This window comes from Pan paniscus, chromosome 3 (genome assembly GCF_029289425.2).
Source record: "Pan paniscus chromosome 3, NHGRI_mPanPan1-v2.0_pri, whole genome shotgun sequence".
In the NCBI taxonomy this organism is placed as follows: Eukaryota; Metazoa; Chordata; class Mammalia; order Primates; family Hominidae; genus Pan; species Pan paniscus.
In genome coordinates, this window is record NC_073252.2 from 172,664,455 (window position 1) to 172,678,301 (window position 13,847).

The following is a 13,847-nucleotide window of genomic DNA, read 5'->3' on the forward strand; positions in this document are numbered from 1 at the left end:
ACCATGTTTTGTTTTTTTTTTGTTTTTTGTTTTTTGAGATGGAGTCTCACACTGTTGCCCAGGCTGGAGTGCAGTGGCACGATCTCAGCTCACTGCACGCTCCGCCTCCCAGGTTCACGCCATTCTCCTGCCTCAGCCTCCAGAGTAGCTGGGACTACAGGCGCCCGCCACCACACCCGGCTAATTTTTTGTATTTTTAGTAGAGACGGGGTTTCACCGCGTTAGCCAGGATGGTCTCGATCTCCTGACCTCGTGATCTGCCTGCCTCGGCCTCCCAAAGTGCTGGGATTACAAGTGTGAGCCAGCGCGCCCGGCCCCATGTTTAGTTTTTAACCTAGGTAAATTAGTAAAAGTCTGTGTGCACAAAACCTGAAACCTGTATGCAAATTTTTCTAAAAGCTTTATAATCACCACAAAGCAAAAATAACCAGGATTCCCTTTAACATATGAGTAGATTAACATGCTGCAATGTACCTATACAAAGAAACGTTACTCAGCACTAAAAAGAAACTGTTGATTCATACAACAATATGAAGAAATCTTGATTTCATTTTGCCAAATGAAAGCAGCAAGACCCAAAGGGCTGTATACTGTATAATTTCATTTACATGACATTTTGCTAAATGAGAAAAAAAAATCAGTTGTTGATCAGGACATTTAGTTTTGATCACTGGAGAGCACACAATGGAAATTTGAGTGAGGCAACTGTTTTATATGGTTCTGCAGTGATGTACAAATGACACTATGCATTTTTCAAAATTTCAGAAACCATACAAAATAGTGCATTAAATGTACTCATATTAAAATAAAAACTAAGCTTTTGGAAATCCAAGGATGAAATGAAGACTGTGCCAAATAAATCTAAGTACAGGGTTTAATCTCACTGAAGTGTGTGAGAGAAACAAGAAAGAGCTCACAATAACGTTGGGAACAATGTTTTGACTAGATCATAAAATTAAAGGCAGAAAGAACTTTACATAAGCACTTTATTTCAGCTGGTAATTTTGATATCACAGGGTAAATTTAGCCATTCTGGAACTACAACTCCTAAAGTTGTACAAGTAAGTAAACAAAATGTAGACAGTTCACTACATGGAATGGAATGGGAACCAAATTCTTTATATCGAAAAAGGAAATTACAAATGAGCAAGTGGGAGAGGCTAGAATGACCACTGTGGTGATGAGTTAGAATTGGAAATAAAAGATTGGGTTCTTGCTTCTTTTAATATGCATAAATATAAGTAAATATAGAAATACATATAAACATGTGTGCATATGTACATGTAACTTTGTCTTTCCAGAAAAAGTAAACAAGCAATAATAGTTCTATAGCAATGAGCACCACTGTTGCTTATATCATGGATTCTAAATATGATTCTGCAATCATATTTAGAGAAATGACTGATCTCTTTGGTCATATTTGGAGAAAATATGGGGCTGGGGCAGGAAAAATACAAATTATTCTGGAGCATCCTGTGGTGCTAGAAAGCAAGCAAGGGCTGATAAATAAATAAACATACAGATAAATACATAGGGCATGTCAAAGTGATCCAAGAGTTATCCTGAAACCTCAAAAATCTCCCAAGGCAACCCTAGAACAACTTGAGTAACAAAATAAACAATGTCATTATTGAATTACATCCATTAGATAAAATAAACACGTGCCCATACTGATATAAATAATCAAATAAATTAATTGATGAAGAAAGGGAAAAGCTTCTTTACAAATGGTGAATGAAGAAGAATGGCAGAAATAACAAGTCAACAGGTCTGAAAATATCTCCCCAAAATATTTATTAAGTACTATGGTAGTTGAAACATATGCCGGTAAATTCTTTGATACTCCTCTCTCCATGGTGGAGCTTGAGGGTGGGTTAGACTTGTTAAGAAGCTTCTAATGAATAGAGCAGGAAAAGAGACAAAAGGCAGCTTTCCAGTGGAGAAATCTATCAGTCGCTAACTTAGCCATGGTGTCAAAGTAAGCCATCTCCAATAACAAATCATGCTGATATCAAGTTTCCTTGACATATTAGAAAAAGGCTTTAAATGATATTCTTCACAAAATCCATACCTCAGTTGCATTGTGAGAACCACACAAACCCATATCAAGGGCCATTCTACCAAATACCTTCCAAAGTATATTGGTAATGAACAACAAGGAAAAACTGACAAACTGTCACAAACTGGAGGAAACTAAGGAGATAAGATGACTTAGTAATGTGGTAACCTGGACTGGATCCTGGAAATGAAAAAAAATTTAGGGGAAAATACAGGCAAATCCTAATGAAGTCTGTAACTTAGTTAATAGTATTATACCAATGGTAATTTTTTACTTTTAATAAATGTATCATGGTTATTCAAGATGTTAACATTAGGGGAAGCTAGATGAAGCATATATGAAAACTCTACAAGCTTTGCAACTCTTCTTTAAGGATTTAATCATTAAAAAATTAAAAATAAATGAAAAAAACAGCTGCAACAATTGTCTATATGTTGAGAATTTCAAAAAGATGCTGTTTACTTTGGGATGCAAGTAAAAACACTATAGTTGTTAAACCCTAGAGTACTCTTGAAAAAGATGGTTTTATACACTTTAAACTGAAAGAGTATAGGAAAAATAATTTCACTCTTACAGCTAGGAAACAAAAGGGAACAAATACAAATGGGGTAATTATTGAAGTTTCTGCAAGGGGGAATAAGTCGCTCAATGTCCCTTCATTGCATAAAGGCAAAGTTCTCTAATTATTAAAGAAAAAAAACTCAACATTTTGATTGATAGGCCCTGTGACATCTGTCATACATCTTGACATTGTTACCTAACTTCTCCCTGGGACTGAATAACTATCAGGTGCCGGGTACCGCTAATAACCCTCAAACACTTTGCATGCCCCAGCGCATAATTGTCGCCCTCAGACTCTTAATTGAGAAACATTCTTTCCTCCTTTGTGACATCACATCCACTAACCAAATGGGGTGGTGTGAGTATCTCCTGTAAAATAAAAGCTCTCCTGATGGCCTGTTCCTGCACATTTCCTGAGGACGCCCTCGATCACAAGCAGGTTATAGCTATTTAAACCTTGCCTTACCTGTACTCTTTACACAAATTGAAGGTCAAAGAAGTAGTCATACTTCTGGGCATAGATTAAACTGATTTTGTAATACTATTTAGGCTGAACCTATCAGTTTCAGACTAAACCCTCCAAATATCTGCCCAAACTTGCCCCATACCCTCTAAAACCAAGGCCTAACAAAGCACTAAAATCAATAGATGAAAACCTAATTGAGAAATGAATCATGAAACTTTGTACTATTCCTTTTAGTACTTCTCTAAATTTAAAAAAAAGAAAAAGAAAAAAAAACACAGGGCAGTGATATAAATTTGTTCAGAATCTCAGGAGTATAAATTGAATAATGATCTCCCACTTCTCTGTAGTAACAAATTCAAATATTATTTTGTCTTTGGCGCATAATGAAATTGCATATTTTACAGCTGTAAATCTGTTTTCTGTTCCTTTAGAATCTGTTTAATTCAGAGTCATCTGTTTGCTTTCTTCTGAGAAATTCGATAACGTACCCTGGTAATTATGACTTAGGGCTTATTGAGATATTGTCTTAATTTTTAAAAGTCTTTAACCAGGGCCTCAAGGAACTTACATTTCCCTATATTCTACCATACTTTGTGGTATTCTAAAGTTTAGCTGAGCTCTAGGACTGACTCCATCCATCTAATTACTTGTTTTATGTCTAATAGTCTATAAACTTTCTGATGGGGACTAAAATTTTTTCTCAAACTAAAGTGTATCATCTGAAGCATAATATATCCCAAGGAGGTAAATTTCTCTTTTCTGAAAGATCATAACCATTCAGAATTTTTCTAGTTAGTAACCAGGAGATTTTAGAGATGATTCTTTGGGTCTCATTCACTATAGCCAACAATGGGTTTCCAAATGTATTCATTTTCTATGGCTAGATATTAAATTAGCACAGAGTTAGGCGCATAAAGCAACACACATTTATCACACCACAGTTTCTGTGGATGAGGAGTTTGGGTAAGGTTTAACTAGGTCCTTTGTTCAGGGTCTCACAAGCCGAAATCAAGGCATTAGCCACGTTGCAGTTCTCTTCTGGAGCTCAAAGTTCTCTTCCAAGCTCGTTAATGTTGGTAGAATTTAGTTACTTGTGGTTGTAGCATCGAGGTCCTCTCCTTTTAGAGGCTCCCCCTCTTTACGGGCAGCTTTCAATACAGCTGTTTCTCTTTAAGGCTAGCTAGAGATTCTTTTGCTTTTATGGCTTTCACCTGATTAAGTCAGTGCCCATCCAGAATAGTGTCCCTTTTGAATCAAAGTCAACTAATTAGAGATCTCAGTTACAGCGGCAAAACCCTTTCACCTTTTCTGTGTTACATAATCCAATCACTCAAGTGAGATTTATCATATTCAAAGATCCTACTTATATTCAAGGGAGAGGATTATACAAGAACATGCACATCTGGGCATTTTAGGAGTCATTTTCTTACTCTGTCTGCCACGTTGACTTTCAGAAATTGACACAATACTGTATCACTTAACCAAATCTTTGTTAATCAAATCTCTTATCTGAGAATTTATGCATATATAGGCATTTCATGCTTTAAAAATTAGCCCTTCAACAACCTCTCATTATGAGCCTGCGTCATCATGAATCATGTTACCTATTCATACATAAAAGATCTGAACAAGCCAAATATCTCTTCCATCTCAACAAACCAGTATCATGCAACTATTTTTCTACTAACCCAATGTCAAAATCCTACTTTCCTAAGCTGAAAGCAGAAGTTGAAACTTGATGGAGGCTTCTACTAACAGTTTTACTTTCTACCTTAAACTTAATGGTTCCCTATTTTGCCAGTCTTTGCTGCCCATTAAAAGTATGCAATATTTCCTAACAAAGTAGGCTTACTTTCTAAAATTGAATTACTTTCTTCTTTCCATGTTTCTGTTCATCACTGTAATACTTTAAATACTATTAATCTTCTTCCATTAGAAGAGGGAAGCTCATGGCCCCCTAACCACTGCTTCCTAAATATCTAGTAGATTTATTAAAACACGCTAATAAATTAATTAAAGCATGCCCAGAAATCCAGATTTAATCTTGATTTGTTTGTAGGTCATATCCTAAGAATGAAACCAGAAAATATCAGGCAGAATACACTGGAACAAATTTTAACTCACCATTTTGACCCCTTTCCAGAAATGAAAATATTCTTAGATAACAGAATTGTTTCCATTCCCATAGCTTGCTGGATGAATAAAGGGAAGAAAGTTTATGTACACTAATAGTAGAAATGTTTTGGGATGGTTCATGATTTCGAAAAGCTTCAGAGAAAATAAAGATACTTAATGTAAGTATCTTTGCAGTAAGATAATGTAATTATCTTACATTATCCATAATTTAGAATGGTTAGCAGATTAAAAGTATTTTAATAACTGTAATGGTTCCTAAGAAGTTGACTATTATCAAGGTGGATATCAGTTCAAAAAGAGACATCATCAAAGCAAAAGAAAATGTTGATTGATCATTACACCAACGGGTAGTTCTCACCAAGATCTCTAACCCACAACACTCAGAGACCACATCTTTGAAGAAGTTCAAAGAGAATATTATACTATGCCAGTCTTTGGTTCTACAGTAAGAAAACTAGAATAATAAGCACAATGGAATTGTCACCAGAAAGTATAAACAAGATGAGTATAAACAAAATTTATAAACAAGATGTAAACAAACACATTTTTAAAAACCTGTATTTATGAAAACAGTCAATCAACTCAAATGTTACACACAATTTTTCAACAAGAGAAATAAAAGCTATAATATGAAAATCACCTCTGGCCCACTTAGAGTGGCTTCTGGTGGCCCCAAGTGAAATCTTCTTAAAAAGGTATGTGACATTACGCACACATGTAGGACAAACTGGCCTCTGTACTCAACCAACATTAGTGAGAAAATGAATTTCATTTCCTATTGCTGGACTACTCTTGATGCATGGTGCCAAAGAATTATAATATTATCTGACAAACCCATACAGGCATTTTGGCCAAAACCAGATCATTGAATGGTCCCCAACAACCAATTTCCAAATGGACGCACAAAAGCCTACTGCCTATTATCCAAAAAGTGAACAGGAATATGTTACCATGTTAAACTGATATCCACCTTAAGGATAGTGGCTAACAATGTCAACTCGCATATATTTTGATCCATCAGTTTCCCGTCTCAGTAAAAGATTAATATGCTTTCTTCGTATGTTTTACATAAATTGAATCATTCTTAAAAGCTTTACTAAATATGTAATATATGGAAGGTGTATTATTAACTGCTACAGGAAATACCTGTGGGAATAAGTTGTGTGTGTGTGCACATGTGTACACACATACATGTGTGGTTAAATTTCAAAATTTCTTCCAAGCTATAGGTAAATTTTCAAATGACTTTTATTTTCGTATGTAGTTCAAAATGTGGAATGATAAGATAAAGAAATGATACTTTAGGAAGCCAGACTTATCAGGTATTATAACAATTAATTTAAAGTTCAAACTCAATTGAAATCACTCTATTGAGTCTCCAACTACTAAATTAGTTAATGATTCTTTTTAACTTTTGGGATCTTGGTTTGATGGAAGTGAATATAAGTATCAAAATTCCTTAAATATTTCCATATGAAGACAAGTTTAAATCATATATAAAAATTCAAATAAAGGTCTGTCACCAGGAACATTAATAAGCATAATGTAACTGTCACTATAAAGTCTTTAAACAAGTTGTAAACAAAATACAATTTTTAAAAACTGTGTTGATGACAATAGCTTATCAACTTGAGTGTTACATACACTCTTTCAACAAGACAAAAAAGCTGAGCAAACTGAAATCAATGAATTTTATTGGACCCATTAGAGAACTGAAGTCATAGAGCAAATCATCATCCTGAAATCTGGAGACAGGCAAATACAGAGGGTCATAACTGGAGTCTGCTTATTTGGAGCAGAAGTTTCCGAAGCCATAAACTGGTAGTAACATTTATAAGGTAATTCTTCTGAACTGCTGAAGCTTTTTGATGAGGCTGAGTTTCAATCAGCACGAGCATAAGAAACTCAGAGGTACCATTTATGGAGGCTTCCATACTTTGGTGGGTTTTTACTTCTAGGAACCCCACCAACTTATCATTGTGAAGAGGTAAGAGAGAGACCCTCACGGCTGTGACAGTGGGTAGAGAAAGTTACCATTTGAAATATTTGAAACCATTTTTATTTTATTTTTATAAAATAAATATTTTTATCTTAAAAAATATTTATTCTGTTAGTTATTTTATCCCCCCACTATCACATTCTTGTGATAATCACATCTTTTAAATCTGTAAGCAATGTTATCTTTTAATATAATCTTTGAAATATAATCTTTGAAATCTCACAAAAATTTATGTTTTATAATTCACCGTGAATAGCAAAGCCAAAAGAATAACCCACTATTTCCTATACTCAAACATGTTACAGATCAACCCAAAAGAAAAAAGACACAAAACCAAAACCAAAAAAACACATATGCTTAGTTAGGAGTTAAAGTTACTCAAGCTCTCCAAATAAAACATACAAATTATTAGCATTAATTAATTATTATTATTTTTTTTGAGATGCAGTCTCGCTCTGTTGCCTAGGCTGGAGTGCAGTGGTGCGATCTCGGCTCACTGCAACCTCTGCTTCCCGAGTTCAAGTGATTCTCCTGGCTCAGCCTCCCCTTATAACTGGGATTACAGGTCTGTGCCACCATACCTGGCTAATTTTTGTATTTTTAGTACAGACGGGATTTCACCATGTTGGCCAGGCTGATCTCCAACTCCTGACATCCTGATCCACCCACCTCGGACTCCCAAAATGCTGGGATTACAGTCATGAGCCACCGTGCTCGGCCTAATTTAATACAATTACAACTTAAATGGCCACTTTGTCATTGACAATGATTGCTTGAGCACAGGGTGAGTGCCCCATAAGCTGTTAGGAGCTGTTTCTTCAGATCAATGTCTCCTCTCTGCACTGCCAGCTCCTACCTGTGCATCACCCCCTATATACTGTGCATGATATATATATATATACACATATATATCTTTAAAAAATATTTTCCACCACACATACTTCCTTTCATTAATCAGATAACAGGGAAGAACAACAACAAAATCTGAACAAGCCAATCACTCTCTCTTTGGGATATGATTTTTTTCCTTGTGCATGAAGTATTCAGCAACAACATAAGAAAGGGAAAAGAAGAACCATTTCTTGTGTATACTCCCTAAACACACAAGCCTAGTCCACTGGGTGGGATATAACTGTATTTATATGCCTACCTCCAGGCATGGTCACTTGATGTTTCACTACTACTGGTTTCTGTGTCTAAGTTCTCACACTCTGCTTGACAAATGCTTCTTCAAGGGGATAACAGGCTAGAACTGCAGCTCTGCAAGAAGTCATTCTTCCCAAGGCCACTTCTTCTCAGCTTCTCTGTCTTCATGAGTTCTTTGAGCTCAATCTTCTGTGAGAAGAAGGCAATTGTCTTCATTTTCAGGATAGAAGACACTGTTAAGAGAATGAACAGAGTAGTCACAGACTGACGGAAATATGCAAAAATACAAAAGAAATTACTTTATTGTAAATCATACCTAACACTCAACAATAATAGTACAGACAACTCAATTAAAAAATGAGCAAAAGATCTGACAGACATGTCATCAAAGAACATGTACAGATAGCAAATAAGCATAGGAAAATTTTATCAAAACATTTGTCTTTAGGAAATTGCAAATTAAGACAAAATGCTGCTACATACTTGTTAAAGAGGTTAAAATTTAAAAAATTGGACAATACCAATATGTGGTAAGGATGCAGTGCAACAGGAACTCTTGTTCACTGCTAGTTTTGGAAGACAGCTTGGGAGTTTCTTACAAAGTTAGAGATAGTCTTACCTCAACATCCAGAAATTATACTCTTGAATATTAATGCAACTGACTTGAAAACTTATGTCTACACAAAAAACTGCATGTCAATGTATATAGCAGCTTTATTCATAATCATCAGAAAGTGTAAGTCACAAGATAGCCTTCAGTATGCTAATGAATAAACAAACTATGACATATCAATACAATGGATACTGTTTAGTGATAAAAAGAAATGAACCATTAAGCAATGAAAAGACATGGATGAACCTGAAGTGCATAATAGTAGGTGAAAAATGCCAGTCTGAAAAGGCTACATTAATATCATTTCAGTTATATGAGATTTTAGAAAGGCAGTAAAAAGACCATTAAAAGACTATTGTATGTTAGGAGTCTGGAGAAGCATAATTCTCCACTTCTTCCATGTGGGCTATGCAAGTTGACACCCTTTCAAAGGCTACAGTGTGGAAAATGGAAAAAGTAACTTTACATTAGAGAAATGGACAAATACTACCTAAGCCCGATGATGAAGGCCAACATTAACTGTGACAAGGAATGTCGATAGCAGTTGCCTTGATATGATAAAAGGCACTTTCCCTTTGTGGCCTTCCAAATATGTATAAATTATTCTAACCATCAAACACTAATTGAAGGACATTCAACAAAATACCTTCCCAGTACTCCTCAAGATTGTCAAAGTCATTAAAAACAAGGAAAGGGCAAAACTGCAATAGCCAAAGAAGCTGAAAAAGACATGACTAATTGTGATGTGGTGTCCTGGATGGGACCTTGGAACCACAAACAGACATTAGCAAAAAATTAAGGAAATCTGACAAAAGGCATGGATTTAATAACGAGGTGTTAATATTGGTTCTTTCATTGTGAAACATGTATTATATAACGTAAGATGTTTCTAATAGGAGAAAGTGGGTATGGAGATACATGAAACTCTGTGCTATTTTTGCATTTTTTTTCCTGTAAATTAAAACGGTTTTAAAAAACAAAGTTTATATTAAAAATATTTAAAATGTCATGACCATCTGCCTCTTGTCATATAGCCATGCCTCCATGGCTAAGACATACAGGAGTAATTAAATGGTTCTTTTATTAAAGAAAGGAAGAAAGGAAATATCTTACAATGTGATAGAGGAAGTCACTTTAAACTATGCAGTTTTCCCTTTCAGAACCGTCCAATTCAAATGTTCTCTGACAGAATTTGTTTACATTATTAATTCTGAGAGTCTTCATAACTCTTATACTTGAGCCAAAATTAAAATGCCAGGAGAAGTATCCATTTCAAAGGGAAAAGGAAGTGGCTACCCACGTCGTTTCGTAAAGACTTGTGCTCCTGAGAAACAAAGAAGTGAACCAGACAGAAGATAAAATGCTAGATGAAAATTGATGATAATAATTGCTTGAGAAGGCTTAGAAAAATAACTAGAAAATCACAGTGGGTACTTTCTGTTTTCCTTGCTTGCTGAAAGACAAATAGAAACAAAGTATCAGGTACAGATGCTTCTGATATGGGATCACACAATAACAACACTGCTTCAGACACACTTTAATGAAAGTCAGCTTTCTTTCAAATCATTTTTTAAAAAAATTATATCCTTTATTTCCTATTTGGTGTAAAAAAAAAGAGTATGTATATTTATACAGATAGAGTGAAGTGGAGATTTGCAAAACCACTGAAGTATTTTAAAGATTGTAAAATAATCATAATAACAATTATGTATTGAATAAGAATGGTAGTCACTGCCCTAAATATTTAACCTGGTTTATCGTATTTAACTTCCCAAACCACCGTATGAGGTAGACATTACTATTATCATTCCCATTTTACAAAAGAAAAAACCATATCGATAACGCTTCAAATTGATGCTCAGACCACTTCCCTGCCTTCCGTTCATAAGCACACAAGTTTACTTAGCCTAAAGAAACTTCTCCTGGTTGTCAATATGATTAAATTATATAAATATTATTTAATTTTCTCAAGTTCTGAAAATAAGATATATTTAACTATGAAGATTTAATAAGGCAAAAGTATAAGGACAGATGAGTTACGTTTTCCATTAAAATACTAGTTTTTAAACTCAGAGTACTGACACTCTAAAACAGTATTAAAAACAACATTTGGGAGGCTGACCGGGGAGGATTGCTTGAGGCTAGGAGTTCGAGACCAGCTTGGGCAGCATAATGAGACTCCATCTTAACAAATACATTAAAAACCATTAGCGAGTGTCGTGGTGCAAGCCTATAATCCCTGCTACTCAGGAGGCTGAGCCATGATCACACCACTGCTCTCCGGCCTAGGTGACAGAGCAAGACCATGTCCAAAAAAAAAAAAAAAACGAAACATAACAACAAAAGATAACACTGTTTCCCCTTTTCATTAAATAGTTCTATTGTCTTTATGAACTCTCTCTGACTTGCATTTGGCATATATTGAGAACTCTTAAAATTCAGTAAAATATACAAAAAACAATACAAACTAGGCAAAATATTTCAGCAGACATTCCACCGAAGAATATACATAAATGTCAAATATGCTTATCAAAGATACTCAGTATCATTAGTCATTAGTGAAATGCAAATTAAACTCAACTAGATACCACAACAAATCTCTTAGAGTGGCTAAGAAATACTCAAAATACCAAGTGCTAGCAAGAATGCAGACAAACTGGAACATTCAAACACAGGTGTTAGGAAATAGTACAGCCCATTTGAACTATTTGACAGTTCATTATACACTCACTATCAACCCAGCCACTCTACTTTTAGGTGTTTGCCCAACTAAAAACTTATGTTTATGCAAAAACCTGCATATCAATATTTATAGTAGCTTACAACTGTTGGTGCAATAGTAATTGTGTGTTTTTTTTAAACGGCATTACTTTCAATGGTAAAAACTGCAATTACTTTTGCACCAAACTAATATAAAACAATTTGGGGAGAACTGGCACCTTTACTATGTTGAATGTTCTAATCTATCTGTATTTGATTTTAAAAAATTTCCCTTATTAACATTTTGTAGTTTTCACCATGTCAATTCTGTACATGTTTTGTTATATTACTATCTAAGTAGTAAATTTTCTTTCGAATGATTGCAAATGGTAGTTGAGTTTTAATTTCAATTTCTAAATATTCCTTGTTTGCATACAAATTGTGATTAAGTTTTGTCTGTTGATCTTGTAACCTGCAGCCTTGGTGAACTCACTTACTGGTTCTAGGAGTATTTTATAATATATTTATTGGGCTAGTCTACCCACCACCTGTTATGGCGAGGTCCCTCTTGCTGGTTGGTGCACAGCTACCTGGGTATTCCTGGATGTGGGAGTGGGGTTTCAGGATGAGCCTAGTGGGAGAGTGCTTCTACTGGCCCCTCTATGTTTACTGGGTCCTGATTGATTCCTCTTGCTGGTGGAATCTTGCTTGGTATTATTGGAGGGACATGCATTTGATCCAAGGGAGACTTAATCCTTTCTGAGCCACCTTCTTTTGCTAGATTATGGGCTGGGAAACACTTGGCCTGTGTGGCCTTCTTCTGTTCGGTGGGGGAATATAAGACAAACTGCCATTATAATTTGGCTTTCCTCCAGTCCTAGGATTCCAAATCAGTTTGTCTTCGTCTTCCCTGCTTAAAACGTTTCCCCTAAGGGTATACAAAAACCTTCGTTTTCTGGATTTTACCTGTAAGGGATAATTGGAAGGACAGCCGAGTTCAGGCAAGCTGATTTATTGTCAGTCCTGCCGGGCTACCTCCTGATAAAAGCAGAGGAGGCAGCCCTGCTTACAGACCATTGCAGGGCTTTATAGGGCGAGGAACAGGGTCAGGGTGGGGGAGCTGAGATGGGTGTGCAGGTGTCTTGACCGCATCCTGGAGATGTTTTTTGCCAGCTTTGTTATGCAAGGTGAGCAGACATGTCAACCGCATCCTGTAACTGACTGGATAGTTACTGGAGGGGTCAGTGAAGGGGGGTTTGTCTTTAGCCCTGGGGGAGCTGTGCGGATGTAAGACCCATGGGAAGGGAGGGGGAACAGTCTGGTTGGGGTGAACCTAACATTACCTATCTCTACAAATTCCCTGTCATGTGCTTTAAAAAAAAAAAAAAAAAAAAAAAGACACCAGCCAGAGTTGACAGGCAAAGACAATTGCAGAGGGAGGCAAGACTATTGCAATAGGGGAGAGAGACTATATTTAACTCCCCTGAAACAAAAGATGGCACAGTTTTTAATGACAAAGTACTAGAGAACTTTGCAGGGAGGTTGGTAAACATGATTCGGCCATCTGTGTTTGCTAATACGTGCTTATCTAAGTTAAGCTCCTACATTTCTATAGAGACTGGATAAAGGCACTCCATCTTTCTTGGTGAATACTTTTCAAAAGGATGACTCTCAGGATCTGGAGAAAGACATTCCTAGTCTGTAAAACTTGCAAGAGAAGATTTACATCTCTAAGCTGCAGCGAAAGAATTTACAATTTTAACTTTTCTAAAGTAACTGCTCTAAGAAAAGAGAGATCAAGGGCCTAGAGTCAGGAAGAAACTTGTCTAAAGTTTAGTCAAGTTTGGGGGAACTTCTAAGGCTGCCTTGGTCAGTGCCAGATGACTTAAAATTTCCGGAATGCCATCTGCTAATTTGCACTTTCTTGTTTTTGCACATGTTGGTTTCTCTGTAAAATATCCTTTCCTCTTTGTTTTCCTGACAGTTTCCTTATTTTGTTTCAATAATCTGTTCAATCTTTACCTCTTCTGTGAAGTACACTCCTGGTTACTCCATATCAGTTGATAAGGCACATTTTATACCACCTTTTTGAAGCATAATGTTGACTTTCTTTAGAAAGCATATTCTGATGCTTTCAAAAAGACCCAGCCACCTCTTTTTGATCACT

General features: G+C 35.8%; 1 protein-coding gene across 4 annotated transcripts in view; it reads left to right on the forward strand.

Annotated features, from left to right (window-relative positions):
• The first annotated feature begins 2,225 nt into the window (after nt 1-2,225).
• Nucleotides 2,226-13,847, forward strand: part of ADAM29 (ADAM metallopeptidase domain 29) — a 61,027-nt gene continuing 49,405 nt past the window's right edge. For 2 of the 4 annotated variants that reach the window (XM_055112017.2, XM_055112018.2), the window contains exons 1-2: nt 2,226-3,059; nt 5,275-5,380. The gene's annotated coding sequence lies outside the window, so the exon portion shown is untranslated. The remainder of the gene's footprint in view (nt 3,060-5,274; nt 5,381-13,847) is intronic. The other 2 variants (XM_034959438.3, XM_008977077.5) reach the window with 1 other exon arrangement.